Genomic DNA, 19,249 nt, shown 5'->3' with positions numbered 1-19,249 from the left:
TGGAATAATAGTTTTCTTTTGACTTCCCGCTGGTGGAGATATTAAATGTCTTGGCATTTTATTTTTAAAAGCAAATTAAGTAGAATGCTAAAGCACAGACCAGCAAAGATGCTGGTGCTGGTGATGACAGTGGTAGCTGCAAAGTACTTTGCTGGTGAATTACAATAAAAGTATGAAACACTTTGGACTCAGGAGGATATTTGTGTTTGCCAGCAATTTTACTGAGTTTGTCAGTTATCTAAGAACAGTTTTCCCCCATTTGCAAGTGGGGTAAGTCAGCGTGGCAGGTCCAGCCAGCAGGAGTGCAGAGTGTGCCCTTTTAGCACAAGCCCCCAAATTCAGCAGATCAAAGCACTGATCCCTCCTGCAAACAGGCTGTTTACTTGCAGAGCCAAAGCAGGTCATCATCAAGTTGTGTGACAGGAGATGTTGTTTGTCATGGCTAATGCATGGGTGAGGAGGAGAACTTTTTTTTGCTGACTATTTTTTGGTAGATTTACAGGGTGAATAAGTTCAGGAGAGGATATGATAAGCCACTAGTGTCTGTCTCTTACCCATGATCAAGAAATCCAGCAAAGGGTATGTGGGAGGAGGGAGGAGTGGGAATAGTTTCAGAAGCCAAACTTGTGCCTTGGATTATTGTCTGAGGAAATATTAGAGAGTCAAGGAAAGCTGCCTGGTACTTGTGAAAAGTAAATTGATGCAAGTTTTGTCAAATAGATAATCTTTATGTAAGCAATGCAGCCATGTACCAAACTCAAACCTCTGGTATCTTGGTAAAGACAAAAGTTGTGTGGTTGCTTTGTCCCCTGAGGGAGCCCTGGGCTGCCTGGGTGTTAGTGGAGAGACTGAGAAGAAAAAATGACCTAGGAAATGGAGTCTTGAAAATGATACATCAATGCGTGGTAGTGAAGGGTTTACTGAGAGAGCTGGTGGTGTCCTTTTGTCATGCTGCTGATCTATTTATCATCAGCAATGCTTAATCACAATGCTCTAAAGCTTGTTAGCATTTTAAAAGATTTGATCCAAACACGTTGCTTTTGCACTGTTTGCTGTGCTTGAGGTTCACGTGGACTTCACACACAGAAAAATCCGTGTTTTGCAACCTCTTTTTCTTCCCTGCAATGAGATTGCATGAACCTGAGGGCTTTGGAGTAATAAGAGGACTACTGAGGGCTTAAAATATTTAAATTTTTCTAACTACAAAGTTTGTTTAGAGAACATTATGTTAAGATGTAAGAAATCATACAAAATGTGCATTTCCCAAGAAACAAATCAGCCTAGGGCATTGATTCTGGTTAGAGAATTGAAGTGTGGAATTTGTTATTTGTTTCTCTTGAGCATTCCATTTTGTGCTACCTGACTTGATGTGTGTGCTGATTATATTTCTCAGGATAGCATACAGCTATAGTTTTGTGACATTTGTTGAGGGAGAAAGTGTTCAAAGGTTAGATGGTTTAACTGATATCCACCTCTGTGAGCAGAAAGCATGCAAGAGGCTCATTGGTAGAAGGATATTTCTGCTAAAATAATGAGGAATTGAATAGTTAAAATTAAGATTAAAAAAAAATTTATTGTCATCTTCAAGGTTCTAAGCGTCTGGAATGGAAAGCCAGAGCCATATGTGCTCTTCTTCAGGGTCCTCTTCAAAATGAGAGTGGTAGGTGTTTTCTGTATTTAAATAAAATAAGCTCTCCAGTTACAGTAGATTCAGGAGTTCTGTTTCTCTATCCAGCTTGATGAAAGCTGTCCAGAGGAAAATAAAAATTACATAAATGTTACAGTTTTAGCTTGGATAAGCTAAAAAGTTCTAAGTCACTTATAAATATAGGTGTTGAAAACCTAATGTCACCTGGGTGGACTTGAAAATGTTGCCTTGTCTTTTCAAATAATATTGACAAGAAAATCTTGACTATTGACAAGAACATTTTAGATGTGCATGTTGTTAAAAATGGAACAGGAGTAATAGCTGATCTCTTTGACCTAACAAAAGTGCTCAGAATTTTTAAACAGATGAATGTTATCAACTGTTTCCATTGTGCAGCAGCCGCAGCCTAACAAACAGTCTATTTTTGACCATTGGGGATACCATAATTTCATTATTTAGTTTCAATTAAAAATTGCTGGTTTACCCTTTGGAAGTGCTATTCTGTTGTTGGCAAATGTCTAGAGGTTTGTAGATACTTTGGCTGTTGTAATGGTTTGGAATTGAGAAGAAATTTGAGGAAAGGGACTAAAAGTCAGGGGTCTCTTCTATCTGAGTTCATCATGCTTAATCTTTCTTTCTTTTCCTGGATTAGCATCCTGCCTAATTTCTCCTATATCAAGGTATGGAAAAGAAATGATGGCAGGAGGAAATGCCTCAAAAGGGTATGGATGGCCACCTGCCTCCTCCAAAGGTCAGAGCTGGTGCTGGGCATTCTGTCCCCTCTGTATGGGGATGCTGCTCCTCACTTATTTGGGGTGGTCACACCGACTAACTCTGAGATCTATTTTAAAATTGCTGCTGGCTTTTTTCTCTTTTTAGTTCTCTGGTGTAGACTTAAAGTGTGCAATGTGTTTTGCAAATCATATGCAACATAAACTTCCTTCTGAACACACCTTATTAAGTTGCTGTGTGTGCAGGTTTTATTGGTTGAAGTTTTTGCCTCTTGGAGTTAAAGCTGGATAAATGTTGGTCATTGCATTCTGGAGAATGCTGTAATGTTGGCATTTGCACATCAAGAAATGTTTTGTGAGTGTTTTTGTTGAGCCTTCCTTCTAGGTTTTCTGAATAAACCAGTGCTAAATGCTGAAATACCAACAAAAGTTGGAAAGCAAACCTGATCTAGCTGATGTTAAAGGACAGGCTCTTTCTTTTCCAGATTGTCTTAATTGCTTGTAGTTGATCTTCCTGTATCCTGTCTTTTAAAACTTCTATTTTGAGGATTGTTGCAACTGCATGTCAGCAGGGACCATCAAATCTTGATGCTGTTCCAGGCTCTGTCTCTGAAATGCTCACTTTTTCTTCACTTGAGCATTCCCCAGAAGTTCTAGTTTTCAGAATCCATTATTTCTTAATGTTTTAGGATGTACTTTGGGTTATAGCTGAGATGAGTCTGCATTCTGTTCCTCTCTATTCTATAGCGTTAGCTTTCATAAGGGAAGTTGTGGCTGGTTTGTGGTATGATAGGCAAACTTTACATATGATTATATTGGCTCTTCTGACTTCAGGAATGTGAGGACTCTGGACAAAATCTGGATGATTTTTCTCTTTGGTTTGTGGTAAGTGAAACTAAAATTTAGAGCCTTTTAAAAAAAAATCAAATTCTTAGAAACAATCATTTTCATTCTGCATGTGAACGAAAACACAGATGAAAAGAGAAAGGAGATTTATAGGAAAAGCTTGAGTTATTTTATTATGAATTATTTCTTAAAATGAAAATTTGAATCAAAACTTTTCAGATTAGTGAAATCCAGCATTTTGGTACCACAGAAAAACTTAAAAAAAAGCTAAACCAACCCATTAATTTTTTTTCCGGACTGAAAACAAAGTCAACAGTTTTGCACAGTAGTGTTTAGTTTAAAAGCTGCATTTTGTCAGTGGGTTCTGGACTCTGGGATTTGGTTTTCTTGGGGCTGCTTTGTGGGGTGGCTCCTTCTGCCCTGGTTATTCTGATCTCTGCCTTCGGAAATTGCTCAGAAGTAATAGCTACTTTTCCTGTCACTATTGCCAGACCTTATCAGTCCTGCTAGCTAGCTGCTTCTCACTCAAATAAGCAAAAGTTTGCTCTGTCATCTACTAGCTGCCAAGTATCATTCACAAGTAATGTTTTCTATTGCAAAATGGACATGAAACACCTGCTAATTTCAGGCTGGTTGGTAAATCCCTTTGGAGAGGAGGCTACACACAGGCTGTTCCTTCAGTTCCCATTCAAAATACGGGAGCATTTTCAAAAGCTGACATTGATTTCTCTGTGACCTGCATCCATACTTAGTGACCCAACTTATGGCACTGCAAAGGGAACTTCATTTTCCAGGATCTCTGTGGATCCGTCTCTGAAGCTCATCCCTGTGATCCCATCATGTCCTACACTGTGTTTAAAAATAATTTTGTATTAAGCAGTGAATATGCTAGGTTGGTGTGCTTTTAAAAAATAAAAGCAGACTGTTTAAGTAGCGTGGCAATTACCTTGCCAGTTGTTGCTGATGGTTCAAAATCTCTTCCTCCAAGTTTGAGGGAGCCTTGTCTGCTGTTGATGCTCCAGCTGAGCCTACAGTGGGTATCTGCTCTGATTTACTGGTACAACCAATATCTGTGAACTCTCTGAGGACATTCTTGGCAGCTGCAGGACATAATTACCACATTTGAGGATATTTTGTAGGCATTTGGATCTATGGCTGGTTTTTCAGGTTGCTCCCCAGCTAACGAGCACGTTACTGGTTTGACACAGCTGACAGCTGGCTGTGCTGGTGGCTAAAGAACTGCCTCTGGGGCTGTCTCAGAATGAGGTTAATGATGGGCTAGATGAGTTCCCTGCATTTCCTGTACATCATTTACCTGGTATTGTGCTCTTCACTAGGCTCTTCTGTTATGACAAGGGACCCCACCAAATTGCCATATGTACTGAATGGTGCAGTTATTCTGCTGGGCCAAATTTGGGGTTATTTTCTGGGTTGGTTTGTTTGTTTGTTTGAAGTAGTGACAACAGGAGCAAAAAAAATCTCTGTGCTGAAAATGCACTGTTTTAATAAAGGGAAGGGCTGTCAAACATCCATTTTGGGCTGGGCTCATACTTGTTAACTGTCTGAGCATCCCTTTTCTCTCTCAAGTTCTTATGATCCACAAAGGAGTGTTTGTACTTCAGTGTGCTTTTGGTTTTCTTGCTTCCTCCCTACAGGGCTTCTGGAGACCATGGCTAATGATGGGTTTGTGAAGCTTCTATGTAGATCCCATGACTGTAAGTGCCTCACACATGGAGGTTTAATAGCTATTTTTCTTGTGATACTTCATTTGTGGTCAGCTGTGCAAGGTGAAGAGCAATCATAATGTTGATCTGTGGTGCTGATGTTTCAGAGTCACAGGAAAATAATTATTATATTTGGGGAGGACAGCACTAAAGGGATTTTTTTTTCCCCTTAAAGCTTTTTCTTCTTTCTGAGATGGTTGAAATAGTTAAGTCATTTTAAAAACAAATTCCCATCCTCCCTGATTTAAGATCTATCTCTGCAGTATGTATTGAGTGGGGGAGATACTGTAGCATTTTTATGAGGAGATAAAATATTGGCTTAATGATAATTTGGCAAAGTTTCAAGATATCTGAGAAGACTTCCTGGAAATTAAAAACAACTCAAATGTAAGAGAAAATTAAGCTAGTGACCCCAAGTACAAAAGGGGAAGAGCTCAGACATCCATTCTCCCCTGCTCCTTGATTTATTCTGTCTTTTTTCTTTTTTTTTTTCTTTTTTTAATCCCCTTTTGATAATTATCTCCCCTTGACCCAGGCTGCTCTCATTACAGGGTGGAGGGATAGTTTGGTGTAAATTTGCTCTTACCATATCTACACATTTATAATTTGCCAGGGATTCTGGTTTTTTAGGATGGTGAAACTTGCTATGAAGCTTTCCAAATCGAGCAAATATATCTGAAGCCAAACCATTTTTCTGCTTGCAGTGTGAGGGCTGAGGAGAGAGATACTTGGTTCTTGGAGAAAATAAAATTCTTCCCTATGCTTGAGCCATTTGCACCATTTTTCTACAGGAAAATGTGTAAATATATGGAGGTGTGCAGGATGTCATAGAGACTATTTTGGTCTTCCTATTACTGCTGCCTATATATGGTTCATCTGAGCAGACTTCTCCATGCTATTCCCTCTTAGGGACCTGAGCTGATCCTCCTAGCCACCCTCAGATGAAGACCTTATTTTTAGGATCTGTATGAATTCTTGCTCAGTTGGCAAATACAGAATCAAACCCACTAGTCCTCTTGTAGCATAAGGAATAATTCCTTCTTATCTATGGAGCTTCTGACCTCACTGCTGGGAAAAGTGGAAGGTATGGTAATTGGAGAGAAGTTTCTTGGTTTGGTTTTTCAGGAGGGTGGAAAGAGCTTTTGACATTTGAACATGAGGAACCAGACACACCATTGACATGTTTCATTTAATCCCATCAGTCAGATAGTGATAACCTTTGATTCCTGCACAGCAGACATTCCATGAGAACTGGCTGTGCAGAGCCTGAACATCTGATTTAGTCCATTGTATGGTTTAGCCTTTTAGAAAACTGCTGCTTTTGAACACCTCCATTATGTTTTCTTCCCATAATTCTGGATAAGGCTGGACTGGTATGGAGCATATGACACAGAAGCTTGTGAAAGCTGAGAAAGCAAGGGAAGGGATCTCAAGAAACAGGAATGAGAGTAACATTTGGTGGTGGTGGATCCTTTATAGCTTGTGGATGTCACACAAATGTAGTGGATTCCTGAGTCTGCAGGCAACCTGAAGCAGCAGCTGTTGGGGCTTTGCCCCACTGCATTGGTTTTAGCTCTGAAATTCACTGTTGCTCATCAAAGTAATTTGCTGTGGTATGGAGCACGGAGAGGGCTCACAGGCTATGCTTGGAGCCTAGAGTAGTTTTAACTTTGTCTTGGGAAAGGCAGCTGGTCCTATGAAAACCTCTGGAAATGCTGGTCCCTGCAGGTCAGAGCCACGTTGTGCAATACATCAGCCTGGGGTCTACTGCCATAATCTGTAAATCCCACAGATGTCAGTGGTTCAAGTGCTGATGGAGTCCAGCCTTTAGAGCAGTCATTCACAGCCTTGACCCTGGTCCCTGATAAAAGTCAGCACTGCCTTTCAGGTTTCTTTCATTTATTTATTTATTTTATTTCCATGCTAACCCCTTAAAAGCAGAGGTTCAAACCTTGCACTCTGACCTGTTGTTACTTGCTGTTCCCATTCTTAGTCTCTTAGCTCGTGTTCTGCCTGTCATCTGTGTGCTCCAGAACCTCTTTTGGAAACTGCTGTAATTACCTCACAGAGCCTGTGGAGTTGGTTTCTTGTCAAAGTTCAAGTTGTGAAATTTTTTTTTTGTTCTTTAGATGCAAATTACAGACACTTATTAGAGAGACTCTTAGTCCTCCTCCTTCTTTATTTCTGTCTTTGCACTGGATATTTTATTTTCTCTCATGGGCTGCCTTTTAGAACAATTCCATGCCTTCTCAGGGTATGTCTGTCTACTATTCTGGCTTGAAGAGCAGAGGTCACTAAGAGGATGTTGCCCACTGCTTTGACAGCAAAATGCTTCTGGACAGGATGCTCTGGATAGGCCAGCTGTGTCTGCTCCAAGACTTGAGCTATTTGTAGGGAGGCAATGATAGAATGTTAGTGGAAATCTTTAGGAATAAATAGGCTTTGGTCCAAGCCAGCTGAAATATAAGGGAAGGTTCAGAAAATTTACAGTAGCACTGGGCAAGAAAGGTAAGATTTCATGATGCATCTTCCCAGATATGAGTATTGACTTTGTCCCCACCAGCCACTTGGAGGGATTCCAAGAACTGGTTGTGTCCAACACTCTGTTGTTGGTATCACCAAGATCTATGCAGAGGCTTTTGGAGTATTTCCTCCAGTTAATACCTCTTACTGAACTTGAATTTAGAGACAAACTGAGCTGATGGTTCAGCTGCCAAGATAAGCCACATATCCTGGATTTTGTGGCTGATTTCTTGACACCAGTCCATCTCTAGGATCATAAGATCTCTATAGTTTTGGGAACTTTTTCTCCCTTTAAAACAAGGATACCAGCATGCCCAGCCTCAAAAAGATACTTTAGCTTACATTCTATCTTTTTATTCTTATGTTTACAATGAACTGAGAAAGGGGGTGAGTGGAGGAAGAGGAGGAAATTCTAAAGACATTAGTGCAATTTCAAGGTCTGGTTGGGTGTCTGTTTTGGTTTTTTTTCACTCAAGAAAATTGTTCAGGGAACTAACTTGATGTGTGTGAATTGGCAAGGTCTGTGAAATTTTAGATAATCTCTAAAAATATGTGTCAGCTACATAAAACATTCTTGCTTGTGGGATTCAAGTAATTAGGATATAAGTAATTAGTAATTAAGGAATTAAATAACATCGTGAGATTTCAAAAACTCTTTGGGGAGGCTGAATGATGTTTCTCAGTGCATTTTGTTTGTTATACTCCTGTTTTGCAGTGTGTAGATGAAATATTAGTTTTGCCTGTTTAGGCATGAGCTTTGGGTGGGGGGCAGAGGGCTTGTCCTGGGTGTGCTGAACGAGTTCCTTATCAGCACTTGCTGATGGTCTGTGTGCTCCTGTTTCACATGATGTGCTTCCCCTTGCAGCTTTCAATCCTTTTAAGGCTGTCCTCTCATTTAATGGCAAAGGTACAGCACTCAAATGTTCTTTTCCTGCCCTTCTATTGCAAAAGGACAATTTCTTTCAAAAGCAGAAAGTCTCAACTTCTGTGACCTGAGGAATCCAGCTGATATGTCAGGGAACCTCAAATGCCTGGCAGCTACTGAAAATTTAGCTTTGTGTTTGCATTGTTGGCTCTGAGCTGTTGGTGTTCCAAGAGCTGCTGTGCTGGCTCTGCTGGGGATGCAAGCAGGCCATTCCCAAAAGGTGAAGAGAACTTCCTATCACCTTGAAAAGGAGTAGGGAGGTGAGGCCACAAACAGCTTTACAGACCTGAGCATCACCTGCTGATACTATTTATTTGAAGGGAAAAGAATATGACGGAGTTGTTTATTTATTTTTTCAAATTGCAGCACTGCAGAAGTTCAAGATAACTGTGATGGATTCCATCAGGGCAAATGACAGTGGGGGGAAAAAGCTAGAAGAAGGAGTTAGACTTTTTCTCACTAGACTCCCTGTGAATTATATTCTTGACAGGAATGTGCATTACACATACATGCAGTATAGTTTTGTATCCAGAAATTCACACCAGGGACTTAAGATTTCAAATACTTTGGACATTTATCTGTTGTAAATGTAATTGTATCTAGAAGTAAATAAGACTCTGCAATTTATAAGCACTTTAATCTTGCACTATTTATGGACACAGGATTGCTTAGAATAATGCTGCCTTATTTTATACTGATGGCATTGTATTTTCACACTGTAGTAAGGGTTATTTCAGCTGTGAACCTTTATCAGAGTCTGTGTGTTTCTAGAGGGTTATAAACTGGCTCGTGTTGTCTCTGAAGCAACATGAACTCTCAAGCTTGGAAGAGCGTAGTTAAAAATTTAAGATCCATCAGTGTACCAAATATTTATGCTTATGGATAAATATAGAGGATTCTTTCCAAACATGGGTGGGTGTGCTTGTATGAATGTTCTGAAGAGAGAGTTAAAATTAACAGCAGTTTATCTGATTCTGCTGTTTGTTATGTAAGGAGAGAGTGTGCACTCAGAACTAAACAGAAATACTTCTAAATTCAGAGAAAGTTGCCATAAATAGACCCAAACCCCTTCCTCCTTTTGGGAACTGGTCCATACACAGTGCTATTCTCCCTCACCAGAGCAAGGTGGATGTGTTATTGCTCAGCTGGACTAATTTCTGGCAGGCTGTTAGATTGCAGGAGAGCACCCACAGGTGTAATATTTTAGTAAGAAAGAAGGTTTAAATTTCTAGCACAGAAATAGGCTGGCAGGAGCGATGTTAACACAAGACAGAGTGTACCTCCTTTCTCATTCTAATATGCTGGCTTTTAATCAGCAGTGGTTTGACGTCTGCTGCTGAATAACAGTGAAAGAAGAGAGTTGCAGAATCAGGGCCCAAGTTTCTCAGCTATTGTATCTCAGGACAAAAGAGACACGTCAGGTCACTTTAGAGTAAACAGCAGGGTTGGAAAGTGAGGTGAAATGGAGAAAATGTTTTGGATCTTCATCAACCCACAGAAAAATCTCAGCTGTTGAGTCAGCAGTAGAGACATTTGTACCTAACTTTAGCCCTTTTATCCTTCCTGCTGTGCTGGCTCAGCTGCAGTTTGGATGTACCATGGAGGCTTTTCTCAAATGTGGGGTTTTTGCAAGTCTCAGATTTTCTACTTTCCACTGTTGCTGCCTCTTATTCCCTTAAACAATAACCTTCCCTACCCCACAATACACAGACATAAGTGTGTATATATGTATCTACACCAGCTCCCTATTTTCAAAGACAATGTTCACACTCTGGTGGGCTGATATCTAGCCAGGTCAATTTATAATTGTCTCTAAGTGCTTACTCCTGCAAATGGGGGGATTGTTTATCTGCTGCTCAGTGAGAGTCAGATATTCTTCTGAAGCATCATAGAAAATCAAATAAATTACTCCAAATTTTATCCTTACTGGAAAAATGTACATGGATCAGTGTAAGTGAGGAGCCAACACATCCCTGTTGGCAAGTAATAGCCTCTGGGAAATAATTTTTTGAACTAAATAGGTGAACAAACCTTGTAAATGGTGATCAGTAAACAACCAAATTCCCCTGTACTTTAATGTCAGCAAGGATATCATCAGTTCTCCTGCTGTTCCTTTTTACCATCTCTATTATTCTGTGTTGTGCTGTCCTTGACTGAGATGGTGGTAGTTCATTGTCTCAGATATTCTTCCTTTTCAGTAAAAGTAAATAGATTTTTGATTTAGGATAATTTATGTTTAGCAATAGAAGGGAGTGTTTTATTTTCTTTCTCATTAATTACAGTTTGTTAAGGTATTTGCATTTGAAGAAGAACTTTTTCCTTGCTCTTCGCATCCTCCTGCCTGCTCAGGCACTTGAGTGCCTTTTCATTTGAAATAGCTTCCTTTAAAAAAAAAAGTCTTAAAGGCTAATAATCCCCCAAATTACAATTATCAGTATTTATCAAAGTAAAACATGGTGTCATGCTGCATTTGATACAAAAGCATCCAGCTGAATATTCTGTTAGACAGGTCCTGTGAAGTTAAAAAGAGGACCGGGTTGAGTTATCTCACCATGGGAGGAAAAAAGGCATGCACCATCAGATATTTAACACTTCTTTGCAATTATGGGAATTTTTATTCTCTCCCTAGTAGGGAACATAGCATTTTACTGCAGTGTTTCAAGTTTGCCTCCAATGGTATCTGATAGAAGTGCTTTTATCCCCTGAAGATACAGTACAAAATACAAATCATCATTGGTTTTATCTCAGCTGGAGCTGCCTATTTTCTAAATGAGTTTACTCTGTGCTACTGCCCATCAGGCACATTTTTCATCCTTCATCCCCACTCTTTTACTATAGCTGGGTTTAAGTCCTTTCTTCTGTCCTTTGTTCCTTCAGCTCAGCGAAGTAAACAGCAGGATTGATCTTACACTGCATTTTGGTATTGTTCCAACTGCTCATCAATAGACATGGGCTGGGAATGCACTGACTGGAAAAGAAGGGCAAGATTGAAATTCACTTTTTGTTCTTTGTGCCTTTTAGTGTGCAGCGGAATGTCCCTAATCTGAAAGCTGCTACACTGACTGCCTATCAACATGCAAATTAATCATCAAGTGACGAGTCCCATATTCACTCGAAGTAAAAGTCTTTAAAGGTATCTATGCCAAAAAAAAAAAAAAAGGAAGTAAAAAAGCCTTTTTTTGTTTATTTGTTTTTCTAATGTGATTGCTGGAGACTGTATGTATGGAAAAAATATTAAGGGATTTGAATCAACTCCCTTGTTTAGCCACAAGCCTAATGCTTTGGAAGCATCTAGGTAGGGAGGGGAATCTTTTGGTATCCTTGTAAGCAAGACAACTTAAAGTAAAGATTACCTGCAGTTAGCAGCAAAGCAAAGGAGGCATTGCAAACAAAAACAATATCATGACTGCAAATTATTTGTACCTGCTTTCCTGAGGAAAGGCATTAGAAATAAACTTACAAATGCTGAATGCCATAGTTTCTCATTTTTTTGAGCACGCAATGTTTCCACTTGTAACTTTTCCCTGGGGTCTTGAAGGATTATAATTGAATTCTGGGCTGTAGCAGGAATATACAGTACTACTCTGTTTTAATATCCATTGACTTTTATATGGCAGTTTGATAAAATGTTTGAATGCAGGAAAAATGTAGGTATTCTTTATGGAAGACTAAACAGCTGGCAGAGAATAACTGAGGACTGGAGAAGAGCTGGCTTTACATGTATGAGAGCTGTTCTAGTGTGCTTATCTGGCTGTTGAAGAGCAGTATTTCAGACAAGGTTTCACTTTCCATCATTGTTGGACTGATATATCTGTAAATACATTGCACAAGAAATGGCACCAACCTGTGTCCCTAACTGAAGAAGTTTAATTAATTATCATAGCACTGAATGTATTTCATCTTCCTGTTCTTACTAGTTCTACAGGACTTATTCTTCATCCTTGCCTGTGTGATTAGAGTCCCAGCCACAGAGCTGTATGTATTCTGAAATCTTGAAAACTTTATTTATTTATCTGCCTTGCCCACTATATGATCTGAATATCTATCTGCATCTTAGAAACAGAAAGGGGGAAGAAATAAAGGATTGCATGCTGGTCTCACACCAGAGACCTACCCACATCCAAAGTTGCTCATAATTTTTGTGTTAGCTTACATTTCTTTCAGCCTTCTTGTTCTGCACCCAGGGGTAAAGTATCCTTTGCTATGTAGATAGGGTTGTAATTTTCATTCTTTCTTGGAGGCAAAAATGCTTCCTCCTTGTCTATCTCTGGAGGAATCTTTCAGAAAAAGGGAAAGAAAAAAAGAGAGAGAGAGAAAACCAGAATGTTTTATGCTGAGCTGGGTCTGAGCTGTGAAGTACATGTAACAGTCCCAAACCTCCCACAGTCTGGGGGGTGAACACTTTGTGCCTGGGTGCCTGGTTTCTGGGCTTGTGGAGAGCCCCAGGAGGGGAGGGAGCAGTGTTTTGTGAGATGGAGGTATGAGCAGGGAGGCCAAACCCAGGGAGAGGAGTTAAATTCCCAGCCTGGACATGGGGGTGAAGGGCTGTGTCCCTATAATAATCTGGTAATAACTGGGGCTCTGCCTGCAGGCTCTGAGCTCACCTTTGCCTTCCCACTGCTGCCTGGGCTTGCTGTCCCCTGCTGCATGGAAGCAGCAGTGGGTGCACAGGTGGATTTACATCTGGGCAGCAGGAAGGGTGTTCTCAAAACTTACCTGTTTTGGCACCTATTGGGAGTGACTTCCAAGCCAGCTGAGAGCCTGGCTGCCTGCTGGGGGCTCGGCACTCACTGCAGGGGTGAACTGGGCTGGGGGAGAGAAAATCTGAGCACACCAAGGAGAGTCTCTCTGTGGTTTTGGGGCCAAAAGAATTAGTGCCTTTTAAAAATATAAAAGAGATTTCTTTGTACTTGGGACAAGAGTAAAAGCTCCTGAAGTTTTCCATGGGAACAAATTCTAGTGTTTTTGACTTGGAAAGCAGTGGCATTATGCCTTTGTTCTATTTTAGGGGTCTTTGGGAACTGCATCGCAGTTCCCCCTGATCCAGTGCCCTTCTGGACTGCTGACATGCTGGTGAGGAAGCTGTAAGCAGTAGCATAGCCAGGATCTGCATCTAGGCTTGTTGGGGTCCAGCAGTGCCTATAGCCAGACTTGAGGTTAGTGATAGGCCTTGGTCGAGGCTCTGACTAGTCCTTCCCAGCAAAGATGTGCTCTCTGCTGAGAGAAAGCTCATTAAACAAGGTTGGCAGGACAACAGAGTGCTGACATGTCCATTAAAATTACTGAGATGTCCTTCCCTCTGCTTCTGCTGCTGGCCTGATCCTTGTGAGCTGACTTTGGTCAAGAGCACCAGAGGGATAGGCAGATCAGTGCTGCATATTAAGAAAGGTGTCACATAAAGCCAGAAATCTTACCAGATCATTGTCTATGCACTGTTTTGCTTTCCTTTAAGCATGTGGGTTGTGATCTAGGAATGGAACTTACCCATTTAGTGTTCCCACTGGGATTCTCCAAACCATGAACCACTGGTTCCCTCACACTTTGCTTCCCTCTGCAGTGGGATGGAAAAGGCAATTAGAGGCACAAAAGGTGAAAATTACAGATTGAGATAAGAGCAGTTCACTGGAAACACCAATGAGATAAGAAAATAATCAGCAATGGTACTAATGACAGAGGGTATAAGAAAGAGGTGGATGAGTAACAATATATAATTGTTACTCTGATAACAGACAACACCCAACTGCTCCCTCTCCATGGTATGCCAACAGGAAGAAGCCCCTTCTTCCTGGAAGAGACTCCCATTCCCCATACTCCAGCAATGGCATGAGGTGATATGGAATATTCTCTGGGTTCTGGCTATGCCCTCTCCTGGTTACTGCAAAAATGAACCTTGTCCTGCTGGAACCAGGACAATATGTTGGACTAGTGGAGAGGCACACTCTCCATCTCCAGATAGGAATGGTGGGAGTAAAGAGCAGTAATTTTACTGTTCCTAGATGTTTAAGCGAAACAATGGTGTTAGATGGCTTATGGTACCTGGCCTCAGTTCACTGTCCCTAAGCCTGCCTGGATATATGCTCTCTTAAGCAACTGCAGGCATTTTTCACTTCCTTGGGCAGGGTCCCTGTTTCTGTAACCTCTGAGTTTTGTGCATGCCAGTGGCATGGAGCTTCCTGGCTTCTCTCCGAGATGCATTAACCCAGGAGTGCCCCCAGTCGTTACAGCTCAGCATGTGGGGATTGATCGCTGCCGCCTGTCCCGGAGCCAGTGTGGGTGAAAGCAGGTTGAAGAGGGCAGTGCTGGCTTGTGAATGACTATGGGTGACAGTCTGGCTCTGTGACACCAAGATTGTCCTCTGAGAAGTGGTCTTCTGCTCTTTTGTATGATTTTGTGAGTATTGCCATGCTACTTTTATGCAGAAAGCACCGACTACAGGTATCCCTACTCATGTTCCCTTCTCCCTGTGATTGACTGCGTGCTGAAGCACTGTCACTTACAGCTATGTGTGTGTATATATGTGTACACATACCCATATAGGGCTAAGTGCCATAAGAGCTGGATGTGCATGCTTGTGTATTGGTCCTGTGATTTTCCTTTTGCAATTTTACAGGTGGGGGGGAGATTTTTCTCTTCTTATCTGTGTGTGCTGCCCATCTGTTTTCCTGGGGAATTGGGCAGCGATGGTGAAGGTTCAGCGCCTTTGGATATAAGGGCAGAAAGGGAATCCTCCTCAGTTGCTGACTTGCTGAAGCTGGTCACATGCTGAGTCAGTAAGTTTTGCTCTTCACCTTGACTGATTTCAGAGGTCAGTGACTTGGGGCTGGACAATTGCCTGGGATGTCACACGCTCTTCCTGTAGCTTGTGGAAAACTTAATTTTACTGAACCATTTCACTGATAGTAGCACAACTATTTTTCAGTTAAACAGGATGCTTTTACAAGAGCAGGGCTTTTTAAAACAGCATAGTGCTTTTTCTTTGACTTTTTAGGAAGTGCTCACTGTGCAGGTTCAGTGGTTGTAGAGTAGGTTGGCCTGTACATGAATGCAGGAGGTCAGGTGCTAATGGAATCAGCTGGAGCTGCATGTGGGCTCCCTGTGGCATTTAGCCCAGATGATCTTTAAGAGATGTTTTAGAAGACCTTGTAGCAAGTGAGAATGTCACTGTGCTTAGACAGCACAGGCAGGTAAGCCCACCATCTACAGTTTAGATGTAGCTGCAAGTTTTCCAGCAGAACAATGTGTTGGGTCAACCAGTCTGCTGACGTCAAAATGTTTCTGCAAAATGTGGCTTTTTATTACCATCTTCCAGAGCTATGAGGACTGTGAGGACTTCTTGGTTGTTCTGCCTGGTCTTGTGTCAGTGCCAGGCTGCACTGGTAGAGTCCAGAGTGGGAGCTGAGCTGCCCTGGGAACCTGGATGTTAGGCATACAGCCTCTGCTTTTATCTGATGTTTTAAAAATGTGAGGGTTTTCTTTTTGCATGTATGTGGGTTTTTTTTGTTTTTAAATAATTCTTTTTTCAGATCATTAGAAGCAGAACAGGAGAATCCTACAGCTGAACACAACTTAAAGCTGAAAGAATCTAGATAGATCCACTGGCTCCTTTCTTCCACATTAGTATGAACGGTTTGGTTATATTTAACTTCTACTCATTGAAGTTATCCGTGGAGAAAGCATAGGTAGCCTTAAATGTGATGGAGATCAGCCATTTAAAGGTCACTGTCTTCCACAGCCTGTCACCTTTTCTGGGCCTCTAAGGCTGTCATTTGTGCTGGAGCTTTCCAGCATGTCTGGGATGAGATGGTCACCAGCCCTAGCCCAACCTACAGCCTCAAAGGTGAGGACCAAGCATTCAGCTGTGATGGTCTGCAGTGGTGAATTTAAAAAGCGGACAAAAATCTTTTGGCAAAACTAATTTTCTTCTAAAAGTGTCCTCCATTACACTTTACCTCCTCATTTTTATAATGGAATGCACACAACAGTACGCATATTGACTTATGTTTTCAGTCAATATCAAGATTTATTGTCCCCTGAGTTAAATGAATCACAATATTGACCTCATTGTAAGCCAATACCAGCTTAATGTATTTTTTTAAAGTATTTTGTATTCATTTTTAGTAATAGGGCCCATACAGTAGTCTATAATATTAATTTGTATTCCCCTTCTTGCTCTTTCCCCTCTTTTTTTTTTATTTCCTCGTCTGTCTCTGTTGATGGCTATCACAGCAGTAGACACTGGATTCATTTAATGAATGAGAAATAAAGATGTCCAATAGCTGGTGTAGCTCCATTATAGAGACGGAATGAGTCATTTCCACAATCAGCTTGCCTTTAGCTTGGGCCAGGAAAAACAAGGTGCAGTGCCTCTAGCAGGCACTGATATAGAAACAATAGCCAAGTGTTGCTTGCACCTTACCACTTCTCTTTCCTTCTTTTTATTTCTCTTTTATTTTTCTTTCTTTTTCTTTCCTTTTCTTTCTGCATTTAAATTTTCCACAGGAGGGGAAAAACCCAGTATTTCTTTAATATTGAATTCCATTTATCTCCATAAATTGGTTATGGTATACGATCTAAAGGACTCAGCTGTTTTTAAAATAGGTTTATTCCTTTTCCTTTAAGATTATTTCAGATTATTTCCACACAGTATAGGCGAGTTATAAGAAGACTCATTTTGCAGACTTCAGTGAGAGCTGCACATTTGCAGTGCATCGTTTCAGATGTGGAATGTTGAACAAAGAAATTAAATTTATATGTATCACCTAAATTATTTCAGATTCATGGTTCAGCAAAGAGTTCAGATCCTAATCAAATATGTAGTTTGCATGGGCACTACACCTTTTCTCAATAATAATATGGCAGTTCTATTTACAATGCTTGACTAGACTTTGTAATAATGCTTTTACTGAAATTTACCTTTTGTTTTTTCTGCTACAGTCTTTGCTGCCCATTAGACATGGGCACTCTTAGAGCAAAGATAATGATTGCAAGTAACTTTTCTTGAGAGAAGGGGTGAGAGAGAATGAAATCAGGGTTCCTGTCAAATATTCCTATCTTTCAGACTTTTCCAGTGACTACTAAAATACATGCTGATATATTGGCAAGTAGATCTGTATTCTGTGTTAAAACAAACAGCTTGAATATCAAGGTTGAAAAAAATTATGTAAAAAGCTGCCTCACTAGAATTGCCCCAACTATCACCTCATCAACATCCACTGCCTCTACTGCAGTGTGAAGGAGAAAAACACAAATAGAAGATGTAGAGGAGAAGAAGGGGGCAGAAGAAGAGGAATAATACATTATTGCAGCTGAGCCCAGGGTGGGAGAAGGTGAAGGAGCATCCTTCTTTCATGTGCTGGTCCTTGCCAAGGAGGGAGGAAGCCCTGAAATGTGTTTTTTTGCTCTGGCCTGTCCATCAGTCCATCAACGGACTTTAGAGTGTTCTACAAGGTGATCACCTGGAAATTAAGAATGTAGAGGCAAGTGATAAGTGACCTTTACCCATTTTGTTTTTGCAGTGGACTTCAGCTTCCCTGCTTGCCCCTGAGCAGAGCTTTAATATGTGAGCATTTGGGTGACTGTCCCAGTTTTGGATGACTGTTCTCTGGAATGGTACTGAGCTAGAGCCAGGCCACAAAAGGCTGCCCTTCATTCTTGCTTGAGTTTAACTGACATGTAGTGTGTGTTCTAGAATTGAGATTTTTAGACAGCAAGGGAAAAATACCAGTTTTCAAATTCTTGAGGATTGCTATCTTGTGCTCAGTGGTTTGATGCTGAACTCTGAGGTCAAATTCTGTAAGTGATGTTTTGTTTGACTCTCTTTTGTTTGGTTGGTTTTTTTTTAATGACAAATGAAAAAATCCTCGTTTGAAAACAGCATTGTGCCTTATCTTGGTCCATTACTCAGAATAGGCTTAGATTGTCCTTTTCAGTGGTTTCCACTGGTATTACATACCTCCAATCCTGCTTCATGCCTTGATGGTGGTGGTTGTATTTTTTTTTAAAGATCTGTAGTTTTGTTTGCTATTTGGTTGCTATTTTGTTTGCTATTCAGATGCTCCCTGTGTGCACCTGAAGATCTAAAAAAAAGGACAAAATTGTTTCCTAATATAGGACTTTCTCGGTTCTCCAGTCCTTGTTAGGGGGAAGTGGGAAACCCAGAGGGGAAAACATTCTGCCCTCAAAGCAGTTTTTACCTTCCTTTCAGACCTTTATCATCTTAACTTTCTCTTTTTTTTTTTCTGTAGAGTTGCTTGTCTAAAGTTCTTATTCTGATGCTGTGGGTACTGTAACACCACTGTGTCTGGGGTATTTTGATGCTGAAAATGGGCAGCTAGAGAACACATGAGAAATTATTTGTAAGCCTTGCAATATTGCCATTTCAGTATCTTTCTTGTTTGAAGAGTTCCAACTCCCCGAGCAGCAACTTTGGCATGCATTCTTACCAGGAACCAAATAATCCAGAAAACAGCCAAAGGACAACCTTCTAAATCCTTCCTGTCTTCCCAAAATACAGCTTGCTTTCTTCTTGATTGAGTGAATGAAGACTGAGAGAGGAGGAAGCTACAAATGAGCTATGAAGTTCCTCTGTTTGTTTCTAGTGTTTTATTTTGTTCAGGAAAGAAAACACAAACTCAAAGTCTCCAGAAATAAGAAAATGGAACAGAAGAGTTATATAGGAAGGGCAAAAGGAATTGCTTGAAGATGACTGCCCCACCTTCTGTATTGGGGTGAGATGCCAGCTGTGTAAATCTTTCTGGCTGAACTTCCCCATTTCAGAGGTAGGAAGGAAGTCTTCCTCTCTCTCATACCTTAAAAACTTAAAGGTGATAATGTAAATACAAGTTTCATATTT

At 40.7% G+C, this 19,249-nt stretch overlaps 2 long non-coding RNA genes across 3 annotated transcripts in view; both read left to right on the top strand.

Annotated features, from left to right (window-relative positions):
• Positions 1-19,249, top strand: part of LOC146438991 (uncharacterized) — a 207,858-nt gene that overhangs the window by 46,281 nt on the left and 142,328 nt on the right. The window lies entirely within an intron of this gene.
• Positions 1,585-11,811, top strand: LOC146438993 (uncharacterized). The gene is made up of 4 exons (XR_014850615.1): positions 1,585-1,660; positions 3,214-3,264; positions 4,881-4,940; positions 11,419-11,811. It is a non-coding gene; the product is annotated as an uncharacterized LOC146438993 (long non-coding RNA).

This window comes from Lichenostomus cassidix, chromosome 3 (assembly GCF_008360975.1).
Source record: "Lichenostomus cassidix isolate B80296 chromosome 3, HeHo_3.0, whole genome shotgun sequence".
In the NCBI taxonomy this organism is placed as follows: Eukaryota; Metazoa; Chordata; class Aves; order Passeriformes; family Meliphagidae; genus Lichenostomus; species Lichenostomus cassidix.
The sequence above is the reverse complement of the archived record's forward strand: the minus strand, read 5'-3'. Positions and strand labels throughout refer to the sequence as shown.